A 21,854-nucleotide genomic window follows, 5' to 3' on the forward strand; every position below is an offset into this window, starting at 1 on the left:
AGTAAGAAAGTGCAGATTTTTTTTTATTTTATAAGTTAGTTCACAATATTTGATTACATTTAATATTCAAACTCACAAACTCCCCGTTGCATACCCAATATGCCAAATGCCAGTAACAATGATGGGTCTCATTCCCCTAAACCTGAAAGAGCCTTGAATGTGGCACTTTTTCGAATCTCAGGGCTAGGACGAAGGAGAAGTTACTGGTGCCTGCTCAAGGCAATCTTTGATCAACAGGATGATTGTGATCGTGAATAGTCAAACACCCATCCCACCACCATTACATCTTACCACCACCAAATTCAGAATATTTCCATTCCATGCCTCGATCCCTGTCCCAAACACAACCGAAATAATATATTTCATATTGTCTGTTATGTAGTACTGCTGAACATGCTTACAAAAATTATTCATAGGAAACTGTGAAGAAATATATATATGCATATATATTTCCCTCTATGATTTGTTGCTACTATCTTAACCACATCAAATGTGGTGTGGTAATTATGGAGATTGGGCAGGGGGTGTTTTATGCTGTTTCCAGGAATATGTTCACTCATGTGTGAGACTCCGCTTGAGCACGTGGGGAATGACCCCAGAGCGTCGTGGCAGTAGGGTGGTAGGGTTGTGGAGATTTTGGCTGTCAGAGCTGGGTCTCTTGGGGCAGGGAGGGCTCTCACCTGCCCCCCTCTGAAGTGCTCCGTGTGAAACAGCCTGGTGCGGAGTCCAGTGGCATGGTTACGGGGGTCTCAAGTTATGCTCCTTTTCGGGAGAAGCAGACTTTCGATCTGGCAGTGGCTGATGAAAGTGGAGATATTTTTCTTCCCAAGTGACTCAGTTACTTTTATTCCCAGATAACTATTAGTTGATTCTCTCTCTATTATTGAATTGATTCTCTGTCTACTACTGCTTTGTTGTCTGTCATGAGAACTCTTGTTTCTGAACACTTGAATGCTGAAGTAATATAATTTGTGAAGAGCACAATCATGGGACAGATTCTGACCCACAGGAAACAACTGACAAGACATTGTAGGACAGGAAAAGCTTAAACAAAACCGACCTGAGGGTCTGTTGTATGGGAATATGACCGGATGTCCCCAGAAAAAATCACCCTGCTCTAAACTTTTACGCTGAGTCCAAAGAAACTCTTTACATTTTAGATGAAAGGAATTTGTGTATTTCTTAATGTGTTGATGCAAAATAAGTGGCACTACTTATCAGAAGTAAACGTAACCCATTACTTTGTGGATTATTTCGTGAATTACTAGCAGAGGAGAAGAGAAAGCAATGTGTCAGACATTCTCTTTTGTCTTATTTAGAGCTTGCATTCACCAAGTGTGTGAGTGTGTTTTAGTAGGTTTACTTCAAGGAAACCCAGCAGACTCACCAGTCAGGTTGAGAAAGCTACTCCTGAGGATTTCCAGGGACCGAAAAGATCTAGCACTACCCCTGTCACATCCTGGGAACTATCTGGCCAGCAGTGCAGAAGCTGAGGAATGCCGCGTTGACCAGAGGTCGAAGTCTGTTACCTCTGTGCAGTGAGCTGACACTGACTTTAGCTGTCGCATTAGCCCTGCTGTAGCACAGAACTGGTGGCCACTGCTTCTGCGGATTGGGACTGGACAGAAAACACTTTCTTAGAGGCCTTATTTATTTGGTACCCTAATTTTCAATAGGTCTTGACTGGATTAGCATGACCCTTATTTTTAGGTTCTTAATCAATGATAGTTCATTGGTCAGTGGTGCATATTTCGCAGGTGCTGAACCTGACTTTGATATGGGCACTACATCGCCCCTCCCTAAACACTGGGAGCTAAATAGACTTAAGAGTCCCCTGACCACCTCAAGGTTAGATACTGAAGACCCCAAGAGCACTAGAGCACTCTCTGTGTGGCCTGGTTGTCCCCAGCACCATAAAGACTGAACAGCTCTGCACTTGGGGGTGGAAAAAGCAAACACTGTGTTTCAAATTCCTGAAGAGAGGCAGGGAAGGCACACAATTGTTTAGACATTTGCCTAGCTTGTCACCAGCTGCAATTTATTCCCAGGCACCACATATGCTCCCTGGAGAGTGCTCCCGAGCACAAAGCCAGGAGTACCACCTAAGCAAGGTGGGAGTGGACCCAACACCACCCACCTAAAAAAACTGAAATAGATACAGTGGATTTCAGTACAAGGAATAATACTAGGTATAGTTAAGTTGGCATGTTGTAAAATAACCAATTATTGGAGACAGCAATTTGAATATTAAAAAATTTTAAATATTTAGTGTTAAATTTCATTTTAGCCACTATTTGATAATTTTACAATATTTTTTAACAGTAGTATTTCATACAGAGTCTCCAGCCCCCATGACTGGCTGTCCTCACCGGGCCCCTTGGAGGGGTGATGGTTGAGTTTCTCTCTGCCCCCCTTCCCCGAGCAGAGCCCCAGCAGCTGAGGACCTCTGGAGCCAGCCAAAGCCATGCTGAGACCACTCTCCACATGTCCGGACAAGCCTCATGCATGAAGGAACTGGCTGAGGAACCCAGGCATGCAGGTCCTGGGACTGAGGTCTCCAAGCCTACTTGGATTGGGACTGGGCCTTCTCCAACCAGACCGCCCATCTTCCAGTAGGTAGGCGTCATACCCATCAGCTGCTGCCAGAACCAGGTTGGTCCCATCAACGGCCAAGATGCAGAGACTATAAAACCCAGCTCCTGGAAGCGCGCGGCCGCAAATGCTTTTGGAGAACCTGGCAGGCACCAAAAGTATCCTGCCTGCACGGCAGAGTCTGGCAAACTTTCCGTGTCGTACTCAATATGCCAAATACCAGTAACAATGATGGGACTCATTCTCCTAACCCTGAAAGAGCATTGAAATGGCTCTTTTAAAATCTCAGGGCTAGGAAGAAGGAGACATTACTGGTGCCTGCTAGAGGAGATCGACGAACAACAGGATGCTTGTGATCTTGTGAAAGCCCTGTATAGGTTTATAAGCCCTCTGTCTTCTATTTCTTCTTTCAAAGTCAAGGTTTCCTTGCTGAGTTTTGTTCTTGTTGATCTATCCAGAGATCATAAGGTGATGTTGAAATCTCCAGCTACTATTGTGTTGCTAGCAATGTTCTCCTTAAAATCTGTTAGCAGTTGTTTTAAATATTTAGCTGTTCGATCATTAGGTGTGTATACATTTAAGAGTGTGATTTCTTCCTGTTGTATGTGTCCCTTGATGAAGAGAAAATAGCCTTTGCTGTCCCTTCTAATCTTTTTCGACCGGAAATTAATGCTGTCGGATACTAGTATGGCCACCCCAACTTTTTTGAGGGAGCTCTTAGCTTGCATGATTGTTTTCCATCCTTTGACTTTGAGTCTGTGTTTGCTTTGGCTGTTGAGATGAGTTTCTTGTAGGCAGCAGAATGTTGGGTTCTGTCTCTGAATCCATTTTGCCACTCTGTGTCTCTTAATTGCTGAATTTAGACCGTTGACATTCAGAGAGATTCTTGTTATGAAGTTTTGTGTCATCTTTCTGTAAGGGTGTGTTGTGGTTGTAAGGTTTGTCCTGTCTTACAGTAGCCCCTTTAGCCCTTATTTTAGGTTTGTTTTTGAGCTGCTGTTTGTCTAGAAAATAGTGTACCGTTCCTTCTAATTTGAGTGAGAGTTTAGCCGGATAGAGTATTCTTGGTGAAGCATTCATTTCAGTGAGTTTTTTTTCACTATATCTTGCCACTGCCTTAGGGCTTGGAGGGTTTCCTCTGATAGATCTGCTATGAATCTAAGGGGAGCTCCTTTGTATGTGATTTCCTTCTTTGACCTTGCTGCTTGCAGTAATCTCTATTGGCAGCATCAATCATTCTAACTATGATATGTCTTGCAGTGCTTTTGTTAGGGTCTCTTTTATCTGGTACTCTTTGGGCTCCTTGATTTGTGATCAGTGCAGTGTGAGCGGTGAAGAGGGAAAGACAGAGTCTCAGAGCTACTTTTCTGCAGGCGTCTCTCTTTAAACACTTTAAAGATACAAAGATACAAAGTGCGAAAATATGGAAGACTAGTTATAAATAAAAGTTCAATTAACAGCAATTCCCTAGGTGAATTATATATCTTTTATGTGTTTCATATAATTTTAGTATTTTCAAGCTTTTCCAATGAGTATATAAGACTTTCAGAAGTTAGGGGGGAAAGGGTACTTTGAATAATTAAAACTATGATTTAAATCATATTAATAAATCTAAGGATTCTTAGAATAGGGTTTAGGGTACAGTACATGGATTAAGGTGCAAGCCTTGCATGAAGCCAACCATGGTTTGATCCCTGACATCACATAGCCCCCCAAGCATCTCCAGCTGCAGCCCTGGGACCTGTTAATTCTGGTCTCGGAGGCACTTGACAACCAATATGGATGCCTGGCCAAACTCTCAGGGCCCAAGCAGCATCCTGAAATGAACTTCATGCACAGCTGTCTAGGAAATGCCAAGAAGGGTCCCAGACCTTCAGAGCACCATTTAGGAGGTAGTACCAACATACATCCCCCCATATCAACTACACCACCTCCGCTTTGCTGATGACATTGTTTTAATAACACCAAACATCAGCCAAGCGGCACAAATGCTGGCCGACTTTGACCGTGAGTGTGGAAAGGTAGGACTACAGCTGAATCTTACGAAGACAATGTTTATGAGAAACAGCCTTGTTCCTGACGCCCCATTCGCTCTCAATGGAACGACCATCTCCGAATGCAACAGCTATGTGTACCTAGGTCGAGAGGTCAACATGACAAATGACCTGGTACCCGAGCTGCGCAGGAGGAAGAGAGCGGCTTGGAATGCCTTCAAGAACGTCGAAGAAATAGCTAAGAGGACGAAGAACCTCCGGCTCCGGGCACATCTCTTTGATTCCACTGTTCTTCCTGCATTAACATATGCCTCAGAGACCTGGGCCCTACGCAAACAAGATGAGAACGCCATTCAGGTCTCCCAAAGAAGAATAGAAAGAGCTATGCTTGGAATATCACGTTTCACTCAAATGAGAGAAAGAATCCGGAGTTCTGACATCCGTCGACGATCAAGGATCAGGGACGCTGTCTCATTTGCCAAGGTGTCGAAAATCAGATAGGCTGGTCACGTAATGAGATTTAAAGACGACCGTTGGACTAGAGCTGTTACTGATTGGATTCCACGGGATGTCAAGAGACCGCGTGGCCGCCCACCTACCAGATGGTCAGACTTCTTTGTCAAGATCATGAACGATCGGTTTGAGGCCCTCCATGTTCCCGGAGCGAAGAGATGCCATTGGGCTACACTAGCACGCGACAGGGACAAATGGAGACGTTACTGGCGCCCGCTCGAGCAAATCGACGACTAACGGGAAGTTAAGTGATTAAGTGATATCTAAGAAATATATCTAAGAAATATCCTTAGAATGAGTTCATCAGAGACACTTGATTTTTCACAATACTGAGTGAGACTCATTTTAGAGCAGTTAAAAGAGGAAAAAAACAAGAACATATCATCCTGAAAGCTAAGTTGTACTCCCACTTTTTGTTCACTTTCACTCTGGCTACTGGGAGAAAATGCAGCCAGAAATGAAACACTACTCTTCTGCTAAAACAATGCCTGGGTATCAGCATACACACATACACACACACACACACACAACAAATATGGGTATTATTATTTGAGTAGTGCTTTTTATAATTGTTAATGTTCATGTTTAGCATGTATAAAGTTACTGTACTTCCTTCCACCACCATCAAACCCCGAAAATGGCTTAGAAATTATTAAATGGTGCCAGATCAAGTTCACCTGACACAGAGCTATATGGCTGTAAAGCCAGCCACAAACAGGACTCCAGAGTTCAGAACTATATCTTATGTGGATGCACTGCAAAGGGGTACTTATGGATTACAAGGAGTCAGAGAAATTGGAAAGCCTCTAGAAGGCTGAGAGAGTTAATTAACGCTTCATTCCAATGGTGAAGTTACACTTCTTAGAAAATGTTTAGGTGGAGGAAAGAACAGGAGCACAGCTGAGATATTGAAACAAAAGCAAATGTTCCCCTAAGATGGGGAAACTACACAATCACATTAGTAAATGCAACTCAAATTAGCTGGGGCCAGAATGGCAAATCACTAAAGATGGAAAAAAACAATTAGTAACCCAAAAGGTGATTAATGCTCTACTTCAAACCCACACACCAACCTACCACTGCTAAGGCAGTGAACTTGAAAAGGTGATGGTAAGTTTCACCTTGCTCTGTGTTAAATTTTACGTATCTGGTCATCTAACTCAGATAAATTAAGCTCCACTCTGAGAAATTGTTCAGAAATATCAAAGTTTCACATGTCTACAAAATAATCCTTTGTTTAAGCAAATCTCTACTGCCTCTGGCTAGAGTTCTACTATGGTGCAGTGATAACTCCACCCAGTGGAAGATCCCCTGAATGTCATCTAACACATAGCCTCTCATTCCAGATAAGACAGAATCCACATCATAATAAATACTTTTGAGTTTGATGGAATTTTTTTGTTTTGTTTTTCAACATTATTCCTGGTAGTGCTTGGGGGCCTGGGATCTGTTCAGGGATTAAACTTGAGACTCTTGCAAGCACTCAGTCCATTATATTACTGATCCATAAAAGTACTTTTTGTTTGGTTTGTTTTAGGGGCCACACCTGGGAATACTCAGGAATTACTCTCAGATCTGTGCTCACAAATCAATCTTGGCCAGGTTGAAGGGACCATATGTAGTGCCAGGGATCGAACCTGGTTCGGTTGCATATAAGACAAGTGCTCAACCCATTGTACTATTGCTCCAGCCCTCCCATGATGTTTCTTTCATTAATTACATTTCAGAGGTTGTCCTAGAATTGGGAGTCACAAGGCTAAGATAATGAACAATACCTGAGGTAGACGACCAGAAAGTTAAACCAGCATGACCACCCTGTAGATTCCCTGCATTCTCTGTCACACAAAGACCTGGTTTTCCTGTCAAAGTCTTGCAAAAAGAGCCATAGGCCCGCACTAAGTTCCTTCCCATTTTGGGAATCTCCTATTTTTTCTCTTCTACTTATCATAAACTTTTCTACTTTCTAACTCTGAGAGTCTTTATTATTTAATATTTTCATTCTTGAAAATATTGAAGAACCTGGGATTCGCGATTGAACATAGAAACCCTCTGCCCCCACTTCTCCTGCACCTGCATCAATAGTATTTGGGGGGCGGGGTTCAATTTGACCACGTCCAGTGGTGCTCTGATTTTTCTGCCTCTCATGGAACACATGTGCTGCTGTGGATCTGAACTGGATCTGCAGAATGAAGGCAAGCATCCTACCTCCTGCTCTTTATATTTTGGATTTTGGTTCACACCTGGCTTTGCTCAAGGATTACTCTTGGTGGACTCAAGCGACCATATGGGATTCCAGGCATGGATCTCGGATCCCTATGTGCAAGGGAAGCGCCCTACCCATTGAACTATCTGTCCAGTACTAAATCCTGTTGCTTTAGAGGATAGTGGCGAAAGTAATTAAAATACATTATCTGACTTTAGAATGTAGTGCTGGAAGGGAAATTCTGGCCCCCAACCGCCGCCACCCAATACAGGCAATTTTAATATGAGTTGAAATAAGTGACTTTCGGTGTCATCCCTGGTGGATGTCTCGGTTACTCCTGGCTCAGCACCGCCACCTGGTGGTATTTGGGGGGATCGTGTGTTGTGCTTGACGCGCTGAGGGCGATTTTCCGAGTGCACAGGTGCAGTGCAAGTACCGCCCCCTCAACTCATCCTCCTGTCCTGCAGCTGGTGCAGGGCGAGCCGGGCTCTGTAGCTCTGGCTACACTTCGCTCCCGACTGATTGTGACCGGCCTCCGGTGTCCCCACATCCTGCGGGGATCTCCGCGAGACCCCAGGCACGTGGGCGGTCGCAGGAGGGGAGCCGAGGGTGCGCCCCTGAGTGAGGAGGCGGTGCCTGGAGCGAACTCGGGGGTCCGAGCGCGGCTCCCTCCTGTCCGGCTCCAGCCGCAGGTCTCCCTGTGCAGACCCCGGTCACCCAGTGTAGACTCCAGACACGGTGCAGATCCCAGTCACCATGCAGACCCCGGTCACTGGTGCAGACCCCTCTGTCCATCCTCCGGCAGGCAGTGCGCGCCTGGTGGGCGGCCTGCCCTGCTGTCACTCAGGGCTCCAATATGCTCTCCTGCCCTGGACTCCTCCCTGGGCTCTCCTGGGCTCCTCTCTGTGCACTCCTCTCCTGGGCTCCTCCCTAAGCTTCTTTCCCTGACTGTTGAAACTCCTTTTACCCCGGTGTCTCTAGGAATGATCACAGATTAACAGATGTTCATGGGCTCTCCTGGTGGCTCTCTCTGGCTGTACAGTGCTCTTGAACCGCTTCCCCACCTGGGATGACCTTTGACTGAGGCCGACAGAGGAAAAATGAGGGCCAAGCTGGTTGATAATCAGTTGCCTTATTCCATCTCTTGTCTCTCCCAAACTCTCCACCACTTTCTCCCCATCTAGCCATGACTCACTCCCCAACTTGCTCCCAACTCTCTCCAGCTCTCTCCAACCTCTCTTTAACACACTCCACAATTCTCTCTCCAACCCTCACTCGCTCACTCTGTCTCTTGCTCTGCCCACATCTCCAACTCTGCCTCTCTCCGACTCTACCTCTCTTTCTTTTTTCACCAACTCTCTGCAGCCATCTTTTTTACTGCCTCTTCTCCAACCAAGCCTCCCAAACCGTGCTTCCCCCCACCCCAGGTACAATAAACATGTTCTTCACGCCTTTCTGACCACCTGCAGCCCACCAGGGCAAAACAGCACTTCAGGTGTGTTTCTCCCCTCCTTAGACCAGAAAGTTAATTAACGTCTTAATTCAACTTCCTAATAATTGCCATTCTGTATGGACACAGGAATAGACACAATTAGACTTGTAGGACAACTGTCCTGGGGACATCTCACCACAGACTCAGACTACAGTGCTCAGGCCGGATCGATCATTCCTAACCGTAGTAGGGCCCAAATCTAGTTATTACTTTTGGGTCATGACGGAATTTATCCATGACCTTGCTCTTAACTTATAGTTCAGTATTAGGGGACTTTGGCCAGGCCCATTTTGATGCCAGGGTAGTTCACCGCTTGCCCTGGGTCCATCCAGTCCATCATCGGGGCCCTGATTTGGGGGATGTAGGCAGTAAGGGCAACTGAGGCATAAGTTGAGAGAGCAGATGTCTACGAGGTAATATTATCTGGAGTCAATCAACTCCCAAGTTACAAAAGCATGTCTTTTTAACTGTCTTCCTGTGTCCATACAAAAAGCCATTGCTCTGAGGTAGCTAACTATGCAAAGGACATTAAGAGAGAAAAACAATATTTACAAGTCAGCAGAGTCTGATCAGGAGGCAAAGGTAATTGAAAGGTTAAGGGAGCAATCAACAACCCCAAGCTCCCTGTGGCTGGGAAGGAAAGGCAAACCAATGTTCTCCTACAGGAGAGAAATTGGGGACTTTGATTGTCGGAAATGTGCACTGATGAAGGGATGGGTGTGGAACATTGTATGACTAAAACCAGATCATGAACACTTTTGTACCTAGATCTAATGGTGATCCAATAAAAAAAAGAATAAACCAATGTGAATTGGCGTAAGGTAGGGTTCTGTAAAGTAAATATTGGTTTGACTATGTTTAAAGTTGAAAAGAGAAAATAATACATAGGGCTGTTGTTCATCTGAGGACAACAGGTAAGGTTAGGCCAAGTATTTGGTATGGGATATTATAACAATGTGAATTAGGACGTGGTTGGGTGTAGGATAACACTGTTCTTTGTTTCTTCAGAATGGGACTAAATGACTCTCATCATTGGTGACTTTCATCACCCCTGTACAGTGCAGGACAATTGGACGCTTACTACAAGCACTACTCTGGGTCCAGGGTTGGACTGAAATCTTACTACAACTAATGAGACTGTCCTGTATTTGGAATTGTTTCTCTGTTTTAAATTTTGTGTTTTTTGTAAAAAAAAAGGGGGGGGGAATCTTCATGCAAACTCAGGTATTTTAGATTTATTGGGTTGCTCCCATCACAGTGCTCCCATTTCTCTGTGTTTATTTGTAATTTTCTTTGTGTTCTGTTGACTTGTAAATTATTGTTTTTCTCTTCTCCCTAAGTCCTTTGCATAGTTTATTCAAAGCAGTGTTCTTTTTGTATGGACACAAGAAGACATGGTTTTGTAATGTGACTCTCAGTGATATTTCATTCCTGGACATCTGCTTTCTCAACTTAAGCCTCAGTTGCCCTCACTTCCTAGCACCCCTAAAGGCAGGGTCCCGACGAGGGACTGGATGGACCCAGGGCAAGCTGTAAACTATGTGCTACCCTGGCATCGAGATGGGCCTGGCCAAAGTGCCATAATACTTAACTATAAGTTAAGAGCTTGGTCATGGACAAATGCTGTCATGATCCAAAAAGTAATAACTAGATTTGGACCCTGCTAGGGCTAGGAATGATTAATCTGGCCTGAGCACTGTACTCTGAGTCTATGGCAAGATGTTCCCAGGAGAGCTGCCCTACAAGTCTCAATGTTATCTCTTACTGTGTCCACACAAAAATAGCTAGTAATTTTTCCTGTTTCAAATTTTGTGTTTTTTGTAAAAAGAAAAAGGGGGAGATGTAGGATAACACTGTTCTGTCCTTCCTGCATAACCTCAGAAATAGTTGATAGTTTATTGGACTGAGGAAAAGAGAAAAACACCTTAAGAGGTATCTTGCCCTTGAGCGTTCAGGAAGGGCTTTCTTATGTTGATTTGGCTACCTGACTGGGTGGAGTGTCAGCCAGACTAGAAGGGAGCTGGAGAAGGAGAGAGCAGGGCTGAAAGATGGACTACCGAGAGACTAGCAAGGGGAACCTGTGCTTGAGAGAACCTAGGCCCTCCACAACATAAGTTCTTCTATGGGATAAACTTCCCTGTAATAAACTGCCACTAAGATCAACCGGCCTGGCCCTCATCTCTTCCTTCATCTGCCCTTGGCCAACAGCCGTCCCGATGCAGGCCATACACAGCGGCTCTAGGGCACCGAACGCGGGCGGTGAGATAGAGCCGTCCAGAGAGCCCGCGAGCACACAACCTTCTGCGTGCATAGTTTTTTACAGTTGGGGTTATTAGAGAAAGAGTGTTGGTTCATTTGAGGCTAATTAGGCAGAGTCTTTGGTGTGGGTTACTAAAAGAACGTGGATTGCATTCAGATTTGGGTTTGGATTAAAGTTTTGTTTGATAAGGGTTTGACTGCTTTTAAAACTGAAAATGAAGGAAAGTCTAGGGAGATTGTTTGGTTGAGGCTAATAGGTAAGTTTATGCCCAGACTTTAGGTTGGGGATTATAAGAATGTGGCTTTGCTGTTTTTGGTTTACTGTTATTAGGGTTTGGGTTCTGTTATAGTAAGGATATAGACTGGGCTACTTGTACAAGTACAAGCACTGTAGCACTATCCTCCAGTTGTTCATCGCTCGAGAGGACACCAGTAACATCTCCATTGTGAGACTTGTTACTGTTTTGGGAAAATCGAATATGCCACGGGTAGCTTGCCAAGCTCTTCCATGCGGGCAGGATACTCTCGGTACTTGCTGGGCTCTCCGAGAGGGACGGAGGAATCGAACCCAGGTCAGCCACATGCAAGGCAAATGCCCTACCCACTGTGCTATCACTCCACCCACAAGTACAAGATGCAAGTAAAGTATAGGGAGATTGTTTGCTAAAGGCTAATATAGGTCAAGCCTTCGGTTAGGGTTACTCAAGGATAATTTTGGCTTAGGACTAGTGTTCTGTTATAGTAAAGGTATAGTTTGGGCTATGTTTAAAGGTAAAGGTAAAGGTAAAGTCCCTCCCGTTGTTCATCGATTTGCTCGAGCGGGCCCAGTAACGTCTCCATTGGAGATTTTGTTGTTACTGTGTTTGGCATATCAAACACATCACGGGTGGCTTGCCAGGCTCTGCCGTGCGGGTGAGATACTCTCGGTAGCTTGCCGGGCTCTCCGAGAGGGGCAGAGGAATCGAACTCGGGTCAGCCATGTTGGCTGCATGCAAGGCAAATGCCCTACCACTGTGCTATCGCTATGTTTAATGTTGAAAATTAAAGTGAAGTACGTGGTGATTGTTCAGTTGAGACTATCAAGTAAGATTAGACTAAACCTTTGGTATGGATTATTAAAAGGATTTTCTAAAATAATTGAACAAAACAACTTTTGAGTTATGGAGCTTCTCAAGAATATTCAAAGATATGACTGTAGAGATTCAAAAACTTGCCACCCCAAATTATGTCTTGGAGTGTCTGGAGAGTTGGTAGAGCAGAAAGACTGATCTGGGTTCAGTCGCCAGAACCCCATCTGGTCTCACCAGGAGTAAGCCCTGAACATAAACCAGTGTGGCCCCTCCAAAATGAAAAAGCAAAAGCAAAATATGTCTTGGACTGAAGGTGAATTTCATGGCAGGGATTCTGAAGATAGAATGTAGTTTACAGTTGAAGGAATATTTTCCTCAACAGATCAAATAATTCTGTTCACACTTCTTTCATGGTGATCTTCAGCATGAAATAAGCCAGATCTAAGTCAGCCCCTTAATTCATATCTGACAATGGAGGACAAAAACATGCATAAAAAAAGAAATATTAAAAACCCCCACCCCAGCAAAACTCCTATGGATGCAGACTGTTAAATAAGCATAGATCACCTGACTGCAATGAATGCAGAATTATTGGTGTGGATAAGATACCCTGAAACTAGGATTTTGATGGAGGCCCTCTTCCTGAGTCTCTAGCCCTGCGGCGTCTCCTGTCCTGTGTGCACACACATTTCTCTTCGAGAGCCAACAGGCATTAGGATGCTGTCTGGAGTATAAAACAGCAGAATGAACTGTTTATTTTAAATACCTAAGTGGGGGTCTGAAGAAATAGTACAGCACTTAGGACACTTACCGTGCACATGGTCAACCCAGGCTCCACTCCAGGTATCATATGTGGCTCCCTGAGCACTGTCAGGAGTGACCTCTGAGCCAGGAGTAAACTCTGAGAACAACTGAGTGTGACTCCAAAACAAAACAAACAGTAAGAAATCGCCATTTATGTGAGAGGCTGAATCTGCACTCAGGGCAAGGCTTTCATTCTTGGTGGGGCCTGGCTTGAGCCACTGCTTCTGGGGTCTCTTGAGAAACTGTGTTCTAAATCAGGCAGGTGATGGGGCTGCTTCCAGGGGGAAGTTCCCTAACAGCCCTGAGTAGGCATGCTCCAGCAGGCTGAATCATCAGTGTTTAAAGGTGTGTGCTTGGTGAGGAAGGGCTCTCTGCAAGGAGACAGCAAAGACCTTCTGAGGAAATAAAGAATCCTAATATAATCATGTATGAAAAACATCAACGGCTAAGACCCAGAGACTATAAAAACCCAGATCCCGGAAGCACGTGGCCACAATCTTATTATCTCGTTCTTACTTTGGAGAACCCGGCAGGCTACTGAGGGTGTCCTGCTCTCATGGCAGAGTCTGGCAAATCCCGTGTCATACTCAATATGCCAAATCCCAGTAACAATGATAGGTCTCATTCTCCTAACCCTGAAAGAGCATTGAATATGGCTCTTTTAAAATCTCAGGGTTAGAATGAAGGACACATTACTGGTGCCTGCTCGTGGCAATTGACGAGCAACAGGCTGATCGTGATCCTGATCGTGACGGTCCTGGTACCTGTAGAACGGGTGTCTGAAAGCCATTCTTTATTTTCAGTGACAAGATATTTGAAATTCAGGATCTTATAGATTCTCAGGGAATTAGACTACTACATCACTGTATCACTGTCCTCCCGTTGTTCATCGATTTGCTCAAGCGGGCCCAGTAACGTCTCCATTGGAGACTTTGTTGTTACTGTGTTTGGCATATCAGTACAGTACGTCACAGGTAGCTTGCCAGGCTCTGGGCGCGGACGAGGTGCTCTCAGTAGCTTGCCGGGCTCTCGGAGAGGGGCAGAGAAATCGAACTCGGGTCGGCCATGTTGGCTGTGTGCAAGGCAAAAGCCCTACCGCTGTGCTATCGCTCCAGACCAGACTACTACATAGTTTTTCAAAACTACTTACAACTCTAATAATTGAGAAACAGTAGGAAAACAACTCTTCAGTGTTAAACATTTTAATTATTTGCACTTATTACTACTAATGAGGACTGGAGCAATAGCACAGCAGGTAGAGTGTTTGCCTTGAATGCGGGCGACCCAGGTTTGATTCCTCTGCCCCTCTAGGAGAGCCCAACAAGCTACCGAGAGTATCTCGCCCTCACGGCAAAGCCTGGAAAGCTACCCGTGATGTGTTCAATATGCCAAAAACAGTAACAACAAGCCTCACAATTTGTTATGAGACATTACTGGTGCCCACTCGAGCAAATCAATGAACAACGGGAGGACAGTGCTATAGTGCTACTATTTATGAAAAGTTAAGCATAAAATGTGTTTCTTAAAATATTTAGTGAATTTAAATTTATATAAAATTACATTGCAAAGAGGGAAGGGACAGACGAGACAGGACAAAAATCAGTGGCAGTTGGTGTTTGGACACATTAGTGGAGATGGCAGTGAATAACATATACCCCCAAAGCAATATTAAAACAAAGAAATATTAAAACAATTTGGGGGCAGTTGAGTCACACCCAGAAGTGCTTGGGCTCCTCATGGCTCTGTACTGAGGAGTTACTCTTGACTGCTCCAGTGAACATACACTGTGCCTGGGACCAAGCCTGTGAGTTTACCCTACACTGCTGCTAAACCCTGGGAGACATCTGGAGCCTCCTGGGGCCTTATTGCCTCAGAAGGTGCCTGTCTGCTGCCCCATACAGGACTGCCCCTCTGGGGTGCTGCACCTGGGCAGAGGCCCGGGGCACCTCGGCTATGTTCACCAGGAAGGCTATATTGGCTGCTGGGCCTGCAAGAGGACAGGACACCCCCTGGCAGTGGTGCTGGGCTGGGCGTGTGTCTGGCAGCACATGGCCTTTGCGCCCCTCAGTACGCATGTGCGACCACTGGGCTGGTTCCAGGGTCTCTCTTGAGGTTGGGGAGACTCCCCCATGGGATGCTCAGGAGATCTGGGGGCGCCATGAGTGATTCTTTATATTTCTAAAACATTTGGTACCATGATTTCTAATGCTATTACGATAGGTTTCCTTGGACAAAATGTCCCTCTAGCACACCAGCACCAGAGTATCCACTGCCCTCTGCTATAGTGATTGGGGCCCATAGACACAGAGTCCTACACACCAGTACTAGAGCAGCCACTGCCCACAGCTCACTGTCCACTGCTACAGTGATAGGGGACCATGGACACAGCACCTGTCTGCCTGTCTGTCTGTCTGTCTGTCTACCCCACCCCCTCTCATTTCCCTTGTAGGTAGTGCTGTTTGCAATACTGTTACTGAAAGGGTATCCCTTTACCTCCTTTCAGCACTGCCCACTGCTACAGTGGTAGCGGTCCATGGACACAGTGTCCCTCCACCACACCAGCACCAGAGGGCCCACTGCCCACTGCAGCCTTGACTCCAGTCCCCTCTCCCCAGCCAGTTCCTCTTCCCCATATTCTCTTCCCCTACAACCCAGGAAACTCCACTCTGTGGGTCAATTCTTACTTTTTATAGTGTCTGGCATTTATTATTTCCTTATTATGTCTCTTTATATGTCACATATGAGGGATAGATCTATGCACAACTATGTAAAGTTCATCAGTGGCAAGATTACAGCTGTCGAGGTACCGACCACAGGGTGATGGGGGCAGAATGAAGACACAACTGGGTGTGGGGATCGAAGAAACAACGGGTGAGGAGGAGGAGACCTAAAAAAGGTAGACAGAGGGAAGGCGGCAGCAGACCAGACACTGTACCTGCGCATCTGCTCTTGGCAAGGAAAGAGTGTTGTGAAGACTGAGGTGGAGAGACTTTGTGCACCCAGATCAGAACACAACAATGGGGCACTGTAGGGTCGTGGAGAGATGAAGATGCAGGGGTGAGGGGAGTGGAGATGAGGACATGAACATCAGTGGCTGCCATCCCACTGCTCTGTGTTCTCAAGAAGAGGCAGCGAGATCTCCAGAAGAAAAGGAGAGGAGGAAGTGGATGTGCTTCTTTTCTAAATGGAATCACCATGAGATACAGTTACAAAACTTTCATGTTTGAGTTTCAGTCATGCAATGATCGAACACCCATCCCTCCAGCAGTGCACATTTTCCACCACCAATGTCCCCATTATTCTCCGAGCCCAGCCTCCCCCTGCCACTTTGGCAGACAATTTCCCGCATACTCTCTCTCTAGTTTTGGGCATTATGGTTTAAAATATAAATACTGAGAGACTATCACATTCAGTCCTTTATCTACTTTCAGCATCCCGGTCGACCTCTCCAACCATCATTGACCTACTGATCCCTCCTCTATTCCAACTGCCTTCTCCCCCAGCTCACAAGGCAGGTTTCCAACTGTGGAGCAATCCTTCCTGGCCCTTGTGTCTACTATCCTTGGGTGTCAGTCTTGACGGAGCACAGAACCTGAATAACATGGTGCAAACAATGTGACAATGTAAGCATCCCCATCCCTGCAACAAGGGACACATACTTATCATGGCAAAGGGACTCCATGATGGAATTGAGGACCGGGAAATTGGAGATTTTCCTGGATCATGTCAGTGGGTCCTATATTATCACAGGGTCCTTCAGCTGAAGGAGGTAGGAGACGTAGGTGAGAGAACAGATGCGGTGGCAGAGGAAGATTCAGATTTGTTCCCTGAGTATTCCAGAAGGGGTACTGGGCCAGGAATGGGGGCAACTTATGGAAGCTGGAATAACCAAAGCGACCATGTGCAATACACCATCCACAGGAAGCAGAGGCTGCACCTCGATTTCAGACTTTCACTTCCAGCGACATCATAATGCATTTCCAGGGGCTGGAGCGATAGTACAGCAGGTAGGGCTTTTGCCTTGCATGTGGCCAATCCGGGTTCGATTCCCACATCCCATATGGTCCCCTGAACACTGCCAGGAGTAATTCCTGAGTGCATGAGCCAATAGTATACCCAGTGCATCGCTGGGTGTGACCCAAAAAACATAATGAATTTCCACTATGTTAGTCACCTAATTTGAGGTGAGCTGTCATAGCTTCCCTGGTGCCTGAGAGCTGGGCTAATCTTGGAGAGTGGGAATGTGCCAATCATCCTTTTCCCTAAAAATCCCACCAGGAGTCCTTGTAACCTCCAACTCACTACCAGTCTCCGGCTCTCAAAGGACAGAGGAGGTTTTCGGCATTTCAGTTACCCCCACCTCACTCTGTCACTCTCTAGCACTCCCAAAGAACAAGGTTTTTCAGCCCAGCTGAGCCTCAAGCACTGCCTCAGTCCCCGACCCACCAGCAAGAAAAGCCTCCTCCTATTTCCATATGCCTCCTAACTTATCTTACTTTGTCTATCTCTCTCCCATAAATAAATATTCAACCCTCTTATTACACACACAAAAAAGGCAAATTCCCCCACCAACGCATTCAACTCACAGGGCAGAACCACTCACCAGCAGATATCCCCTTTCAGGATCCATTCATTCTCCAAGAGTCAGTTTTCTCCCATTCTTCCAGATCAGCAGTCACCCTTCCATTGGCCTCTCTCTCCTCGTGTACATTCACTCACACACCCTCCTATCCCTTGATTATCCATTCACCTTTGTCCATCTATCCATCCATTCTCCCATCATTCTCATAGAAATCCCCAATCAGCCAATCTATCTTCCCGTTCCACCATCCAATGACAGACCCACCATCTTTCCTCTTACCCTCCCACCTGGCTTCCAGTACTCATCTACCATCACATTAATACCTTTAGACAACAAAAATTCAGGAGAATATTTTTAGTTCAGAGATAAAACGGTAAGTGAAATAAAGAGAATTATTTTAGAGCTAGACCTAGTAAGTAATGTGAAGAAAACTCAGTAGGGAGATGCAATTATAGGGGGGAATATATTTAGCTGATATGAAAATTCAAGCTTCTTAGGAAAGGAGGAAAATGACAAACTCAAAGGAAAGATGCACTATTTCTTGAATAAACAACAACTCAGGAACTTCATAGACTCAAAACCAATCTTAAAAGGACTAAAGGGGCTACTGTAAGACAAGACAAATACCTACAAGCACAACAAACCTCTACAGAAAGATGGCACAAAACCCCATACGATAATCTCTCTCAATGTCAATTAAGAGACACAGAGTGGCAAAATGAATTAAAAACCTGAACCAATCATTCTGCTACCTACAGGAAACATATCTGAACAGCCAGAGCAAACACAGACTCAAAGTCAAAAGATAGAAAAGAATCCTTCAAGCAAACAAATCCCTCAAAGAAGCCAGGGTGGCCATACTAATATCCAACAACAAAGATTTTAGGCTGAAAAAGATTATAGGGGCCAACAAAGGATATTTTTTTTAAATAAACAAGGGATATGTACAGCAGGAAGAAAATCACACTCCTAAACATATACGCACCCAATGAGGGACCACCAAAACACTTAAAACAAATTCTAAGAAACTTCGAGGAGGATATTGGTAGCAAAACAATAGTAGTTAGAGAATTCAACACCATCTTATCACCTCTGGATAGATCAACAAGATTAAAACTTAGAAGGAAGTCATGGAAGAATGCCTTTGGAGGAAGAATGGCTTTGAAGAATGGCTTTGAAGGAAGAAATGGAAGAGAGAGCTAATAGATGTATACAGGCCTTTCCATCCCCCAAAATGTGAATACACATACTTTTCTGCAAATGTGCACATGGAAGATTTTTCAAGATAGACTATGTGCTGGGTCCCAAAACATACGTCAATAGAATCAGGAAGATAGAAATTGTATCCAATAACTTTTCAGACCATGATGCATTGAAGTCTTACAGAAAACCTTCATAAAGTTGTGTGGACACTAAATCATATAGAGCATGGGGCAGGGAGAACTGTCTGAAGATATTGCCTGGACATAAGGATCTTGGGTCAGAGAGATTGTTGGGTCAAAGAGCTGAGCATATGTTCTGCATGCAGGAGTAGAAGGTCACTATCCAACACTGCAGGTCCCCTTAATGCTGAAGGAATGACACCCTCACCCCCAGAGTCAGAAATTTCCCTGAACACCTCTTGGTGTGGCCCAAACACACAGAGAAACACATACAGAGAGATGTTGTCTATAAAATCATAAAACACACAGAAGAAAAGTTAGGGGGTATATTCTGGGATTTCAACATTAGAGATACGTTCAGACACATCTCCAATGGGGAGGGAAAAGCAATCAAGAATACATGAATGGTGTGAGTTTCCAAATAAAGGAGTGGGCACACATGTGGGGCTCAAGTGTTTGGTGGCTGAGAGCCACCTTTCAGGCTAGATGACAGCAAGAGTTGGACAAAGGATTGAGGGAACAGGGGAACTGGACCCCAAACTTGTCAGTAGCCAGTTTCTCTCTCCTCCCCAATGTAGTCTGATCTCTCTCCTTACTGCACAACCATCGTTGTACTTTTGCTCGTAGTTCCAGTCATCATAGTTCCGTCATCCTAGTCTCTTCATAGATCTCAAAGTCCTCTACTTCCAGACATTGTTCTTATATTCCTTGTCATCCTCCTAGTCCCCTCTTTCCCCTTACAGTATAGTAATATAGAAATCATGAAGGGCGGGGGTACACATAGGTGGGGTTGAACAATATCAGAACAACAAACAGAGATAAAGCTAGTCATTCAGGGGAAGTTCTAGGAGATTAACTCAAGGACAAAAATCTCATCTGAGGGTTCAGCACTCCAGATAACTAGGAGCACTCCAGATTACTAGGAGATCCGTACAAGGGCGGGATTGCATCTAGGGTGTATTGCTTTCTCCTTTCCTTAGCTAGTAATTAATCCATTTGAACAATCATAGTAACTTCTTATACAATTTCTAGTCATTTTTGTATGAACACAGTAAGAACTATATTAAGCTTAAAGGTTGGCTCTTCCTGGGACATCTTGCTATATATTCCAAACCACAGTCCTCAGGCCAGGCTAGTTGATCCTAACCTCAGCAGGGTCCTTATTCAGTAACTTCTTCTTGGGTCATGACAGAGTCTGTTCCATGATGATGCTCTTAACTTATTATACTTCATACACTTAGCTTGTCCCTTGCCGATGCCAGGATAGTTTTCAGCTTACCCTGGGCCTATTCAGTCCCTTCGTCAGGACCCTGCTTTTGGAGAGCTAGGAACTAAGGGAAACTGAGGCTTAAGTCAAGTAAATATGGATGCCCAGGAGTAAATATTATTTTGGAGCGAATTAACTTCCATGTTACAAAGCATAGCATCAACTGTCTTTCTTTGTCTATACAAAAAGGACAATGCTAAATAAGCTATGCAAATGACATAAAGGAAAGAGGAAAATAATATAGGATTCTTAGTGCTTGATGGAATTGGGTGTGCTTCAGGGGCACTGTTGTGGGAGCAACTCAATAAACCTAAGCTCCCTGCGGGAGGAGCAAGGACAACCCATTGTTATCCAATGGAATGGAACAATATAAAACTAAAATGCATTTACAAAGAAAAGGAAACAACTATGGAAGCAAACAAACGCAACTGAGTAACAGGCAAAAGCTATTTGATCATCATTCAAAACGAAGGATTAATATCCAGAATATATTAACTCATAAAACAAAAAAGGAAAAAAACAACACAATAAAAATTATTCAAAAGACATAAACAGACACTTCCTCAAAGATGTCACAGACACATTAAAAAAGTCAAAATTACTTATAATTAGGGAAATGGATCATAGTTGGGAAAATGGTTCAAGAAGAAATGAGTGTTGGCAAGGATGTGGAGAAAAGGGCTCTGTTACTGGGAATGAAATTAGTGTAGTTGCTAGGTATAATGATATGCAGTCCTTAAAATATTAATACAGAAATTCCATATGATTCAAAAGTACCACTACTAATTCGTTATCCAAAGACAATTAACAAATTTTGCTCAGATGTACGAGATGATTTATTAAGGCAAGCAATCACCAAGGAATGACAACACTAACTTGTAGACCCAGTGAAAACAAGGAAGCTTCTAGAGAGAAAGGAGAAGGGGAGAGGAAGTAACGGGCAGAAGGATGTTTGTGGAGGCGAGCTGGCATGGGAGCACTGGTCACATCTAAGCCCATAAAAGTCAGAAGATGATTGTCTGAAATTCTATGAGGTGACTAATGATAAGTCTGCTCCTGGACCTCAAGACAAACACAGTATAAGCTTGTATGAGTGAGAGTATGAGTGTGTCTGTGTGTGTGTTTGTATGTGTGTGTATGTGTGCATGTGCATGTATAGTTGGGGGCTGGTTATGAGGAATGAAGTGTTCCTGCCACTGAGTCAGACAAGAATATGGAATGCTGCTGTACCCCATTTCCAGAAGATATGGTCTCTCTGAAATGCCTGTAGTACCTTTGAAGAGAAACAGTGTACCAAATAATGACCTTAGAAATAAAGGCAGTTGGGGGCTGGAGCAATAGCACAGCAGGTAAGGCGTTTATCTTCCATGTGGCCAATCCACGTAGGATTCCCAGCATCCCATATGGTCCCCCGGGCATCGCCAGGAATAATTCCTGAGTGCAGAGCCAGGAGCAGTCTCCTGAGAATTGCTGGGTGCGACCCAAAAAGCAAAAACCAAAAAAAGTAAGAAAGTAAGAGAAAAAGACAGAAAGACAGGAAGGAAGGAAGGAAGGAAGGAAGGAAGGAAGGAAGGAAGGAAGGAAGGAAGTTGGGAAAATTCAAAATAATGGTAGTGGGAAGGTGTATGGTGGTGGGATTGGTGTTGGAATCACTATCACTATCACCCCGTTGTTCATCGATTCGCTCGAGTGGGCC

Source organism: Sorex fumeus, unplaced genomic scaffold, assembly GCF_029834395.1.
Source record: "Sorex fumeus unplaced genomic scaffold, SorFum_2.1 ptg000088l, whole genome shotgun sequence".
NCBI lineage: Eukaryota > Metazoa > Chordata > Mammalia > Eulipotyphla > Soricidae > Sorex > Sorex fumeus.